Raw genomic sequence first — 14,232 nt, 5'->3', positions numbered from 1 at the left:
ACAGGGGGCCCGGCCCCTCCAACGCTGCCCCGCCTCACCCTCAGCCTGAGGCCCAGAGACGCAGCAGTGATGTGTGCAGAGCTTCCGGAAGCTTCCTCCTCCCTGTGCTGGAGGACACGCTGGAAGCCACTCGTCCTCACCTTCACTGTGAAGCCTGCGCTGGCGTCTTCAGGCGCCGCTGTCAGCCACCCAGCCCGGGGAAGCGGCGACCATCAGAGGGGCAGGGCAGGGGCCACAGCGGAGACGGAGGCCCGGGGTCTGGTGACCTTCTCCGATGCCGGGTCAGCCGCTCACAGCCGCTCCCTCTGGGTTTTCCGTGACGTTAGCCAACACCTTCCATCCCTTTAAACCAGCTTCTCCTATGATCCCCAAACCGGCCTCGGTGATAGATGTGGTCACAACGCCTCTCCTGGCGGCCTGGCAGGCGGGCGACGTGACACCAACATCCCCACACCCGGCCCCGAAGACCTGCTCCTGCGCTGGGTCAGCGTGCTCATCCCGTGGGCCTCTCAACATTGCGACCCACGTGTTTATTTATTTTAAATATATTTGTATTGATTTCAGAGAGGAAGGGAGAGGGAGAAAGAGAGAGAAACATCCATGATGAGAGAGAACCATGGATCGGCTGCCTCCTGCACGCTCCACACTGGGGATGGAGCCCACCCCCCGGGCCTGTGTCCCGACCGGGAATAGAACTGTGACCCCCTGGTTCATGGGTCGGCGCTCAACCGTGGACGGGGCCCCACGCGTCTGTTGTCAATTGTCTGACACCCGGATGGATAAGCCGCCTGCGGTTCTCAGTGTGGCTTCCCCGCCTGCTGCTGTTTCCATCAACACACAGGAGGGCCCCTCTCTCGGACAACACTTCCTGGTTATACCGACTCAGATTCATTCAAATCAGAACGGCAATCCCAGGCCATTTGAGTTCAGCATTTATTTGCATCTTGTTACCCTGACAGTGGCCTGAGCTGGCGCACCTGTGGTTCCCTTCGCAGGGAGGATGACGAGGCGGCCGCTCGCGGCCGCAGAGCTGAGCCTCTCGCCCCAGGACCCTCCACAGCCTGGTCTCCTCTCCCCTCGCTGTGCTGCACAGCAACGGCCCCAACGTCCTGGTCGGTGGACAATGTGGCCTCGGACCTCTGGCCCTTCTACTGTCCAGTGTGTAATTCACAGTCATTTCATGACTGGGAAGGGGTTTGGAAATGAACTTGAATTCTTTCTTCCCCACGTGAAAGCCTTATGCACAGTCATACGTCAGTGTGTTTTTTAAACATGTTTTTATTGATTTCAGAGAGGAAGGGAGAGGGTGAGAGGGAGAGAAACATCAATGATGAGAGAGAATCATGGATTGGCTGCCTCTTGCATGCCCCACACTGGGGATCAAGCCCACAACCTGGGCATGTGCCCTGACCAGGAATCGAACCCTGACCTCCTGGTTCCTAGGTGGACGCTCAACCACTGAGCCACACCGGCCGGGCGAAAACACAAGGGCAAACCTTTATGATCTCGGATTTGGCAATGGCATCTCGGATATGACACCAAAAACAACAAAAGAAAAAAATTAAGATAAATGGCGTTTCACTAAAATTAGAAACTTGTGGACCCAAGAGTCTTATCAATAAAGTGAAAAGGCAGCCTGCCAAGTGCAAGAAAATGTTTGCCAACCACATACCTGATTTGCTCTAGAGCAGAATAAAGAACTCTGGGCACTCGACAACAACAGAAAGCCAGCCCCGTAGAAAGCGGACGCAGGATCTGAATAGTCATTTCTCCCAAGTGGCCAAGCAGCCAAGTCCTCGGTCATCAGGGAGATGCAGAGCCAAACCTCGGTGGATAGCGCTCCGCACCCCCGAACGGCCACTGCGAAACCAGAAAGCCAGCGAGTGAGGACGGGGAGAAGCGAGCGGGCGCCTCTGCAGAAAACAGCCTGGCGGCTCCTCCAAAAGTTAAACATTGAATGACCTACCACCCGGCAATGTCACGCCCAGGCTAACACCACAAAGGACTGAAAAAGGACTCACACACACACACTCACACACACACACACACACACTCACACACACACACACACACACACACACACACACCTGTACTTGACTGTCCACAGCGGCATTCTCCACAGCAGCTCAAAGGTGGAGACAAGCCAGGTGTCCAGCCACCAGTGAGCGGGCAAATGGAACGTGGCCCGCCCGCACGATGCAGCATTACTCATCCGTAAGGAAGGAGTGCGTGCCACCTGCTGGAATGTGGATGCGGGAAATGTGAAGCTAAGTGAAAGACGCCGGACACACACAGAAGGACACACAGGTTGTATGATCCTCTTCACGCGGGACACCCAGACGAGGGAGGTCTACGGGGACCGAGCAGGTGGCTGGTGCCAGGCCTCCGAGCCCAGGAAGCGGGGTGACACCCTGTAGGCGCCCATTCCTGTGGGAGGGAAGGGAGTGTGTTTAACTTGGCGGGTGTGCAGGTCACACATCAGCCAGGACGGGCTCAATGCCACGGAAGTGCACACTTCGAAGTGGTCCATTTCATGCTCTAGAGAGTTCACCTCAATAGACAGTGAACAACAATGGGATACGTTTTTATCTGACGAGGCTAGAGAAGTAGAAGGCCCCGAGAGCAGAGAGAATGATTAATGAAGCCGGCAGTCTCCGGGCGGGCGGATCAGGAAGTGGGATGGAAAGGAGGGGCCAATGGGAGCTGGTGGATGGTGACCGCGGTCACAGACCCGGAAGGTCAGGGCGCTGTGAAGAGCTTTGCCGATGGGTGTGGGGCTCTCGGTGGAGTGAAGAGGTGCCTGAACGGCACCAGTTACAAACCTGAGAGAAGAGGAAACGGCAAATCCGAACGGCTCTGCGCCTCCTCCAAAACTCGGCCCCACAAAGAGGGCGCTCCGAGGACCGTGTCCCTGCCGAAACCCATAAACCGCTAAGGAAAAGCCATCTACGCAACCTCTTCAGCAGACAAAGGTGCAGATCGCGTATTCCAAAGGGTTTTCCGTAGATGGCGTGACCCTATCACGAGGATGGGACAGAGAGGCGGCAAGCACAACCGCAGACCCCTCCCCCTCCCCACAGTGAGGAGGCTGCCGCCCACGCTGTGTGCATCCACCCAGGGCTGCATCCGGACTGGAGTGTCATCACCCGCCCCCTCTCACGTGACACGTTTCCCATCAAATATCGTGGGAATCATGCATACCTGGGGCAGGTCTTCCTACAGGGCGGAGGAGGAACACTGAGAATGCGGAATGTGAGTGTCTGTTGGCCAGACTTAACCAACGTTGCTACAGAGAAGCGAGAACGCCAGGGCAGTGGCGTCATAACCAATGCTACTATAGAGAAGCAGGAATCTGTATATATAAAAGCCTAATATGCAAATTGTCCCCGTGGGAGTACAACCGGGAGACTGATCGCTCGCTATGACATGCGCTGACCACCAGGGGGTGGCGTGGAACAAAGGAAGGCCCCGGCTGGCAGCCAGAGGCCCCAATTGGCCCTGATCGCTGGCCAGGCCTAGGGACCCTACCCGCGCACGAATTTCATGCACCGGGCCTCTAGTTCCACATGATAACCAACATGGCAATAGAGAAACAGGAATTCTAGGGCAATAGATTCATAACCAACGCTGCTATAGAGAAGCAAGAATTCAAGGGGCGCTGGCATTGCCGCAACACAAACCACAGGGGAGGATGGAATGTCAATACAGACTGTAACTTAGCTTACTCATAGGCTTCCAGGAGCAGCGATGGCTCGGCCCCTGCGACGGCTCCTGCCCAGGTGGTCAGAGCAGGCGTGCCTTGGCCGACTTTACCATCGTGGAGCCCGAACATCTGAAGTCCAGATGCGGCTGAGGAGTGAGCCGTGTCCCCAAATCTCGCCAGCACGGTTCTGAGATGGAAAAGAAATAACCGTACTGAGCGCAGGACCTGCTATTGTCCAGCAGGTGATGTTTCTCCCAGGCGAATGCTTCGAAGAGACCATCAAAAGAATCCCTACGTTCAGACGCACCTATTGTCAGCGATTTTTCCCTTGAGAAATTGTATTTATTGTTCTTAACGACACCTAATTCATCTCATCACACATCTGAGCGCACCTATTGAGTGAAGAGGGAGTGGATTTCATGTTTATGACTCGTCATTGAATCGGCACTTGGTTAAATCCTACTTATTTATTACTGCAGACGCCCCCTCTCCGGTCCACACGGGGGTCTCCCTGTCACTTTGGTTGCCGTCATGTCTCATGTCATCGTGACGGGAGCTCAGCTGAGCAGGTCAGGGGCTGGCGCACCCCTGGGTGACGCAGCTTATCTTCTGAGGCGGCCAAAGCAAGACGTGTTTCCAGAATGCCCTCGTCACGTGGCTGCGGGATGGGAAAATGAAGCTGCCGCCCGCAGGAGTGAGGCGAGCCCCACCCCCGGCCACCCTCCTGCATCTACTGAACCAGCCATCCTGAGCTGGAGACATCACCCAGCCCCGCCCAGACCGTGGGAGCAGGAGTCCCCTCCCTCGCAGCCAGGGCATGCGGGCAGTGTCGGCTTCGGTGTTTGCCGTTTCGACAACATTGTTTTTTCTTGCCTGCTGTCTCCATGTGCAGAAGACATTGTTCAGGGTGCCAGCTGGCGCTTGCCACACTGCTTCTGGTCACGTAAGTTATTTCTTAAGCAGGTTACGTCGCAGCACGGGGAGGCCGCGCGTGTGGAAGCTCACTGGGGAGGTGTGTTCTTGCCCCTCCCATGTGCACGCTCCTGCTCCTACGTCCTCGCCCATCTCGGCCATCTCAGGTCCTCCACACTCACTGTGCAGCTCTGGGCGTAATGACTGCGCTCTCTCTCTCTCTCTCTCTCTCTCACACACACACACACACACACACACACACACACACACCTGCATGCCTGTCTGTTGTCATCTCATCGCCTCCCTAAATGTTTCCGGTTTTACTCCTGCTTTAATTCAAGCCAGCACAGTATTTCCTTAGATATCTGGTCACAGGCCAGGCAAGTCTAGTCTTCTGAGCCCCTGTCTCCTTCTGCATCATCTGCCCTCTGCTAGCTGCTTGGAAGCAGCCCTCTGACACCAGCTGGGGGACAAACCCCCCCCCCCTCAGTTCTGACACGCTCACCCGCGGGCAGCGTCAGAGCCGCAGGGGAGGGCTGTCCTGCAAGAACCACTTCCGACGCCAGGGCAAGGCCTGGGCTGCTGACCCACTGCGTGCAGACGGAGGTTCCCGTCCCAGGCCTGGGCTGGCACCTGGACTTCTGACCGACTGGCCACAAACCAGAGGTTCCAACAACCCTCTCCTTGGATTCGAATACTTTGCTGGAAGGGCTCAAAGGACTCAGAGAAACAGGTGACTCGCTGGTCGCCACTTCATTGTGAGAGGCCGTCACAGCAGCAGCCAGATGAGATTGGTGCCCAGGACCAGGTGTGGGGAGCAGCCACACCGACCTGGGACCCCGTTCTTCTCGGCCCGAACCCCCTGGAAACACAGATGGGGTTCGGGGATTCCGGCCGGAGGTGTCAGTACTGTCCCGGGAGCTGGAGCAGGAGAATGAGACGATAACGCTGAGTAAGGGCTGTGGCCTGGTGACTCCAAAGTGCTGTGTTCGGGTCCAAGTCCGTTGTCTCACAAAATCACAGACAGTTCGCAGACAAGGAGGTAAGCAAAAGCCAAGTTTATTGAGAGAGAGACAGACTCCCACTAGCAGGGAGGGGACCCAAGTGGGTTGCTGCCAAAGCACTCTGTCTAGGGATATATATATGCCCCGCTGGCTTCTGATTGGTTCTTCCCTTAACTTCTCTATCTATAGTGTAGAGGGAGCTCTCTGTCTATAGGGTAGAAGGAGCTCTCTGTCTATAGGGTAGAGGAGCTGTCTATAGGGTGCTGGTTCTTCCCTGCCCAGTTGGGTTGCCCTGGCAGCTCCCGCCTAGCTGTGTTTTCACCCAGCCGGTTGCCTTAGCAACTAGCCAAAAAGCTGTATCCTGATATTCTTGGACTTCCCTGTTTTCCTTCAGTCCCGTGTCCCCGTCCCTAACCACCTAGTTCCTTCTCTCTCCTCACTGATGGGGACATCGAGGGGCGGAGAGCCGGCACAGCAGCCGAGACCCCGCCAGCCAGCTGAGGGGCCCACCTGGAGGGCCTCGGGCTTTAGTCACAACAGCCCATAAAAACCAACGCAGTTAACCATCGCCCCGGGCACTTCCTGTGCTGGCCACTTCCCAGGGAGCATCGCACGGGTCCTCAGACCATCTGCCCAGGGAGTGGAACTCTACTGTTTTAGTGCCCTGAGGACTCAGGCTCAGAGAGGGTACGCGACGTGCTCAGGTCACACGGCCGATACGTAGGAACATCCAAGTTCCAGCCCACGCTTCTCTGGCAGGAAAGCCTGACATCTTAGCTGCTTCGCGTGGTGAGATTGAAGCAGAAACGGCAACGGTACGAGACACTGCGAAGAGCCTTTGGTAATAAAAGAAGTAACGAGGACGCGCGTGATAGACGATCACCCAGCATCTGCCGGACGGAGGGTGGACCGTCGGGGAGCTCAGCAGGGCACCTAACATGGGACGCGGGCCCCTAGGCCAGGTGGTCCATGACCCTCACCTCCCACCGCAGCTGGCATGACGCCTGCCTGCTGTCCCCACGCTGCTCTCGGTCACCTGGACTCGGCCCCTGGGTCAACACTTCCTCCCCCTGCGCCCTCCCCCGAGCGTGTGGGCCTGCTGGGCAGGCAGCGTGGCCGGGCCTGGGACCCGGTCGTGTGTGGGTCTCCCTGGCGGAGCTGCTGCTCTGGAAGATGAAACATGGGGGGCAGAGGGCAGGGCTGGGGTCTAGGAAACACGCTCCCTCCTCCTCATTCACCTGACGCTTCTAAGAGGTGGACCAGGCAGCAGTACCAGTGAACAGGGCGGTTTCCAAGGCGATCTGCGTGCGCGTGGCCTCCTGTCCCAGGAGCAGCGCTGACTCGGCCCATGAGTGTGAGCATCACTCACAGAAGCGGGATGATTCTCAAGGAAGCCGCTCCCTTCTGTAACCCGGGAAACGGCTCCAGAACCAAGCAAAACCCCCAAAATGGCAGGTTTTTAAAAGCGCCCGTGTGCTTGTCTCCACTTGGTCAGAAACCTTTGTTTTGATTTAGCCGTATTGGTGCAACGCGGCTGAAACAAGCAGCTGCTATCACAGCGATATCGGGGAGCTACTCGAGCTGGTCATTCATTGTTAATCGTCTTCCGATGCTTAAACCAGACACCCCAGCTGAGGGCGGGAGACGCGGATTCTGTGAGCGCCCAGGGCCCGCCAGCGGTGCCGAGCGGTTGAGCGCCTGCCGTGTCGCCAAGGAGTTCTTTGCTCCCCGCACCCTCTGGGAGGCGGGCGTCAAGATGTGTCCTGGCGCCAGTAACCGGGACTCATCGCAAAGGAGCACAGTTCTCCTGGGAGTCTCTCACAACATTAACCAGGCATGTATTCTCGTCATGGAGGTGAGCACTGGGGAAAATGCACCGTCATATTTGTGCTTCTGACAATAAAATATCCATCACCCGCCATCCAACCTCCTTTTTCACGTATGAAACTGACAGACGTCGGTGTCCTCTGAGCGCCCGGCACTCCCGCTCCTCCGTGTATCTGCCCGTTCTCACGGCCGTGTTGCCGCCCAGGGTTCGTGTGGCCGAAGAAACCCTGCCCCTTCTGGCCCAAGTGTTCCTCCTTCAGGAAACCTGCCCGGGTCTACCAGACAGAAATGACGCTCCCGTTCTGGGTTCTTGTGATGCGCTTGGCTCCGTCCACTTGCGAGTCTCATTCCGTGTGTAGTTGGCGAGGCTCCCAGCTCAAAGTCACCTTAGCAACCCGAGGAGCGACGGGACACGGAACCCAGCCGGTGGAGTACAAGGAGCTCCGGTCGGGGAAAAGCAGCCAGAAGCACACATAGTCCTTCGACTGTCCTGTCGGGGGAGCAGACGGCAGGAGGGACAGGCCGTGAAGGAAGCCCCCATGGAGGGCCTCGCAGGAACAGAGGTTGAAGGCGTGGCAAAGGCCCCCGGACATTGGGGTATTTGGGGTTCAGAGTCACCCTCTTGGAAAATGGGGAGTGAGTGATGTGTGATGGACTACAGTGGCTGTACGTAAATCCTACTTTCAAGGAATTTGATGATGCAAACGCACACACAGACAGGAAATGAGGACTTGTGTGGTGGTGACGGGTGCCCAGGGGAGCTCCCCAGCGGAAGAGGGAGCACATCTATACCCTACAGGACAGAACCCGCACAGGAGAGGCACTTCGTGGAGCGAAATGCCTTTGGGGCGGGACACCCCTCGGCCCAGACTCCTGGCCATGATCCTAGAGGCGGAAAGAGGGAATGGTCCAGAGCGGACACCCGACGCCACGCACAGAGCAGAGCTGCCGGCCAGGAGCAAGGCGAGGAGTGGGAGGTGGGGGGGGGGGCTGTCCAGGCCCTGGGCCCTGTGGGGCTGGGACAGGGAGACAAAGGACAGATGGGGCAGCCGGCAGGCCGCTGTTTCCACTTGTGTCCAACGGCAGTGAGATAGAGGGGTGACTTCAGTACCACAACCAGGCGGCTATGACTTCCCCTCCAGCCCCTGAGCCCCTTGGGGAACCTGGGGGAGAGAAGCCTGCTGGGGGCTGGCCTGCTGTCTCCCCTCCTCTCCAGGGCTGGCACCCGCACACGGAGCCCCTGGTCGGAGGGACTTGAGCCCCCAGGACACAGCGGACACAATGGGCTCTGCGTCGGTGCTGTCCTGGGCTGGTGGCAACCCACGTGGACACGGTGCCTGTGCCGTCTCGGACCCAGTGTGATGCTAGTCCCCTGGGAGGGTCCTGGGGGCGACACAGGGAGGCCCCCCAGCTCCTGATCCAGGGACTGGCTGTGACCCGCTCTGACCATCCCTGGGGAACAGGCCCTTCCTCCTTCAGAGAGCTCTGGGTTTCCTCTCGCCTCCTGGGGGAACCGTGGACTTTTCCTTTGTTGGCGGTAAATCCCGCCAGAGCTGTCACTGTTCTCCAAGTCCCGCCTGCAGCTGCCCACCCCGCCACCACCCGCCCCAGTGGCGCCCACACTCCCCTCGCAAGCCTGGAGCCCTCTGTGCTGATGCCCGCGGGGCATGAACTCCTGGGGGGTCTGGCTGCACGCAGGGGGCCCTCAGCGCCTCTGAGTGAGTCCTGACCCCGCCAGGCACGGCGCTCAGGTATCGATGTTCAGATATCAAATGTGTGCAGGCTGCCTGCGCACACGCAGCTCCAGGGCTCGCTGGGATGCTGGGAATAAGCTGGCGTTTGTTCACAGACTTCCCTTCAGTGATGCGCACGTCCTCTTCGCCACCAGCACGGCCGGAGCTCCACGGAGGAGCACCATTTCTTTGGGGTCTGACAGGCCCGTTGTTTGGGTTTCTTCATTCTCTTACTTCGCTGAACTGCGCTCCATCGCGCTGTTGTGTTCGCTTGCACAAGCAGGAGGCACCAGGCAATAGCTCCTGCCTCTTCCAGGTCAGCCAGCGAGGTCCCCACCGCCTGCGCGAGCTGCCATCACAGGGAACCCGGCCGGCCACGCAGGAGCTCTCACTGTGGACCAGCTGGCTGCGCTGTGCTCCCTCCCCAGAGCTCCCATTATACCCGACACACTGAAGTGTACAGCGGCCGCGTCAGTGCACTGGGAGTTGCGTCTATGTTTGCCAGCACACAGCTTGCACACAGCTTTTTTTTTTAAATATATTTTTATTGATTTCAGAGAGGAAGGGAGAGGGAGAGAGAGAGAGAAACATCAAGGATGAGAGAGAATCATGGATCGGCTGCCTCCTGCACGCCCCACACTGGGGATCGAGCCTGCAACCCGGGCCTGTGCCCTGACCGGGAATCGAACCCTGACCTCCTCGTTCATAGGTCGACGCTCAACCCCTGAGCCAGGCCGGCCGGGCAGCACACAGCTTCTCGGAGATCAGCCACGGAGAGCATTTATGCCGCTGACATAAGCCATGTGCACCCAGGGACAGTCCAGTCACCGAGCATGAGCCACACGGCAGGCCGCGGATGGGACAGAGTCCAGACGGACTCCCACAGCTGGACACGGCCTCCTCTGAACAATACAGAGAACGTCACCTCGTTTATTGCTAGATGCCGCCTCCTCTCTCTCTTCTGCGTGTGTTCTGCGTGTCCATTAACCCAGAGTGGACTCTGCAGGTGCTGTTTGCAATTGGCAGAACACCGTCCGCCGGCGATGACCGCGTCCTAACCGGGGGCCTGTGCTAAATTACAGACGTGCTGCCTCACAGATGAAGGCTGCCGCAGCGCCTGTGAGGGGGGTGACCACGGCTGCCCAGGAAGGTCCACTGTCCATCGGGGCCCCGAACAGCAGGAGGAGGCGGCCGAAGAGGCAAGTCAGGAAGCAGCTGACAATGGCCATGAGGTGGAGCGTGGGGTGTGAGAAGGAACTGGCCCTCCTGGCCTTGACGGCGGGGGCAGGTCACCGCGGCCGCAGGGCCCAGGCGCTCCCCTGAGCCTCCGACGGGGCACAGCCCTGCACGCCCTGGCTGAGCCCGGGAGGCGGGTCCGAGTTTGTCCGACGGAGCTGCAAGATGACAATTGCGTGTCGCTGCAGGCCAGCGTGATTTCGCCGTTTGTTGCAGCCGCGAGAAGAAGTGATGGATCGCTGGCGGCTGGGATTCTCTGAAGCCGAGAAGCCAGCGCTGTGGGGACGCTTCTGCTTCTCCTCACAGACCAGGCTTATGAATTAGAACGTAGACCAAGCATGTCAGCCTCGCGGCCGGCGGGCCGCATGACAAGGCTGGCGAGTCTGCCGTGCCTGATGTAGACTATTCTGCTCTGACAATCCACCTGCTGGAGCTGCTTAGCACGTCTTCACGATGGTTCTCCCGCTTCCACCCAGGCCCGTCGGCCTCAGGCTGCTGACCGACGCAGCTTCACGGAGGTTCCCAGGGAAACCAGTGTGGCTGGAGGCCGTGCCCACTCCCGCTCCGTAAAGATGGAGAGGCGACGCCCAGATCCCTGTGCTGCACAAACCAAACGGAGTCCAGGCCGCTGTGCTGGGCTCCACGGGGCCGGGAGCCTGCGATGGGCCTCGGTTGAGGAGAGCGAGGCTGAGCGGGAGAAGTGGGGGGCAGTGGAGGCGTCAGGGGGGATGAGGGGTGTCTGGGGGGCCTGAAGGTCATGCCAAAGACGTCAGCTTCCACTCCAGCCAAAGGACAAGCTGGTATTGACTCTTCAGCTTTGCAAGGACACGATTGGACTTACTTTTCCCAGGCTCCCGGGCTGCTTTCTTGAGGATGAACGACAGGCTTTAAGGTGAGGTCAAAGGCGGAGGCCGGGCGAGCTAGGAGGCCGCTGGAGTGAAGCAGGTGAGAAATGGGATGTGAGACGTGGCGGGGGAGGCAGGGGGGAAGCAGGGAAAAGTGGGGGATTTGTGGGTTTATTCTGATGGAAGAAGCAACAGAATCTGCCTCCAATTTGGGGTGAAAGGGACAAAGAGGAGGCAAAGATAACGCCAAGCGTTTTAGCCTTTGCGACTAAAAGTCTGGTTTTCCCATAAACTGCGATTGGAGAGCACAGGTGGGAGAGTGTGGGGGAAACATTAGGACCAAGTGTGGACCTGGTACATCTGAGGTGCGTACGGCGCGTTCAGACGGAGACGGCGAGCACGCGGTGACCTGAGGCCCAGGGTGCGGTGGAGACGTTAACTTGGGCGTCGTTAGCATATGATGGCACTGGAACCCCCGAGGCTGGATGAGAGCAGAGGGGGACTCAGTGAAGGCTGAGGAAAGGCGCCCTCAACACTGAGCTGCCAAGAAAAAGGAGAAACCAGCCACGGGACTGGGAAGCAGACGCAGGGGGACGTGGTGTCCTGGAGGCCCAGCGAAGCAAGCGTTGCAGGAAAGAGCGGATGGTGCCAGTGCTGACAGGCAGGAGAGCCGAGCGCTGAGGATGACCTCGAACTCAGCGACTGAAGGTGGAGGCAACCAGGAGGTGACACCCACGAGACGTCCCCTTGCCGTAAGGATTGTTTTGAGCTGAAGGCAAGGGAGAAGAAGCAGACACAAGAGGAGCCCCCTGCCCTCCCCGAATTTAGCTAAAAGCAAGCCACACACTTTCAGAGATGGCTTCCTCTCCTCTCCATCCGGAAGGACAAAGGTTAATGCCCTGAAACAACTCAGACCCCAAGCCTGGGGAGGGTGCAGAGGAGTCTTCGTAACAAACCTGACTGACAGCCTTTTTCTTTCCACCATCAGCGTCCCATACATTTGTCGTCCCACACTTTGCCAGCCCTGGAAGCCTTAAAAGACTTCCCTGTGTCCTGTCATTTCTCTACAAATGCACTGTCCCTGTTGAAGCAGCCGGGTCAGCCTGAGTTCTCAGCCGCCTCTTTGAGCTCCTCATTTCTGAGTACTCCAAGGTGATACATGTATGATACATGCTCATAAACGTGTTTTTATTTAATTAATCTGTCTTCTATTACAGAGTCCCAGCTGAGAACCTAAGCGGGTGGAGGAAAAAAGGTCCTCCCCTGCAAGGTCAGGACACCTCAGTAAAAAGAGTTCTATGAAGGAGCAAAGCATTCCGTGAAGTGGTTTAAGACTACAGGAGGATGATGGAGAGGCGGCGGAGTCTTGCTCCAGCTGTTGGCAGAGACACGGTGCAGGAGATGGAGCCAGTAGGTCAGGGAGGCCCGGGCATCTTTCTGCTCTTCGTTTTCAGAGGGGGAAATAGCATGTGTGTTGGCCCATGGTGAGATGCCTGAGAGCGGGGAAACCAAGGCAGGAAGGGGTCTTTCCTGGCGACGAGAGATGCTGACATCCCTGCAGGTGAGACAGTGTGGGGGATCGCACAGACCTAAGGCACAGTCACCGCACAGCCTTCCCGATAGTTCACTTCCTTCAGGTCTCCTCCTACTGGATTCCTAGTGGTTCCCGTGGGTTTGAGCAGCAGAGGGACTGCCTCTCAGGATTGTCTAAATACCACTTGTGCCTGCATTTGCAGCTGCAGAAAAAGAACCCGGAGCTTCTTATAAAAGGGAAGAGACTCTGGGGTCCTCACCCCCGGGAGGGAGCAGGCCCAGCAGGCTTCTCTGGGGGTGGGGGTGGGGGGGGGAATGGCCGACCCAGATGCCGATGAAGTGCTTGTCGGCAGAATATTTGCCCTTCCTTCCTCTTATCTGTCTTCCCTGCACTTGAAATCTAGTCTCTGGCTGCAGAACTTCAACTCCTGAGAAAGCACAAAAGTCTCTGGCAATGGGAACGGTGCCAACCTTCTCATCTGGCAGAAACCCCTGCCTACAGCAGCATCACCACCCGACACTCACGTTGGAATGACTGGAAGGAAGCCCGGTGCCCTGAAGGCGGCGGCGTGAGGACCTCAGACCTCAGAGCCCTGGGGAGAGACCGCGTAGAGATTCTGGGGTGAGGGTCCGGCCAGTGACTGGCTCCAGAACCTTCTGCTCAGGAGAGCACATCTGCCTGTCTTTACGGTCCCGGGGTGACGGCTGTCCTGTGACCTCAGTTCTCCAGCAGACCCAAGGGAGGCTGTTGGTTCAGCGCCCGGCTCTGTGCCCTGCTGTAGGACGATGACTTGCAAGCACCTGACATGCCCACGGGCACACCGGAGGCCTGTGACAAATGTCACTGGGGGCGGGGGGCACCGTCACAGGGAAATGTTGGAGATTCATTCATTCAACTTATAAGCTTCCCCCCAAATCGTACTTATGTTACCTATGGAAGTGCAGGGTCTATAGCTCGCATTTCTCAACACGGAAGCTGCCTTTCCGCGTAGAATGTCCTTCTTAGCTCTCACCCAACCAGACGCCATTCATAAGTAACCAGCCATTTCGTAGAGTCTGTTAAATAGAAATATCTATTTCAAGTTCGTTGGAAACGTTTGGACTTGCCCTAGGACTTGCCAGGGAAGCTGCTCGGAGCACTCTGCTCCCGTCAAAGCCATTTCGTAGAGTCTGTTAAATAGAAATATCTATTCCAAGTTCATGGGAAACGTTTGGACTTGCCAGGGAAGCTGCTCGGAGCTCTCTGCTCCCGTCACCGGGTCCGACTAAGGACAGACGCTCAGCGCCCCGAGTTTCTCAGGAGGAGGAGGCTGAGGGGCCCCTCCGCCACCCACACCCCGCTGATGCTTCGGGCTGAAGCCCTGAGCCGGGTCACCAAGGAGGCCTGCTGTCCTGGACATGGAGCCTGCAGGTCACGTCTTCTGGACAAAAGCTGTTGA

At 57.9% G+C, this 14,232-nt stretch overlaps 1 long non-coding RNA gene across 1 annotated transcript; it reads left to right on the top strand.

Moving 5' to 3' along the window:
* The first annotated feature begins 2,231 nt into the window (after positions 1 to 2,231).
* LOC102251462 lies at positions 2,232 to 13,940 on the top strand. The gene is made up of 3 exons (XR_314335.1): positions 2,232 to 2,307; positions 12,478 to 12,821; positions 13,198 to 13,940. It is a non-coding gene; the product is annotated as an uncharacterized LOC102251462 (long non-coding RNA).
* The last annotated feature ends 292 nt before the right edge of the window (positions 13,941 to 14,232 follow it).

The sequence above is a fragment of the Myotis brandtii genome, unplaced genomic scaffold, assembly GCF_000412655.1.
Source record: "Myotis brandtii unplaced genomic scaffold, ASM41265v1 scaffold603, whole genome shotgun sequence".
Taxonomy (NCBI): domain Eukaryota; kingdom Metazoa; phylum Chordata; class Mammalia; order Chiroptera; family Vespertilionidae; genus Myotis; species Myotis brandtii.
This window is presented reverse-complemented; position numbering and strand designations above follow the sequence as displayed.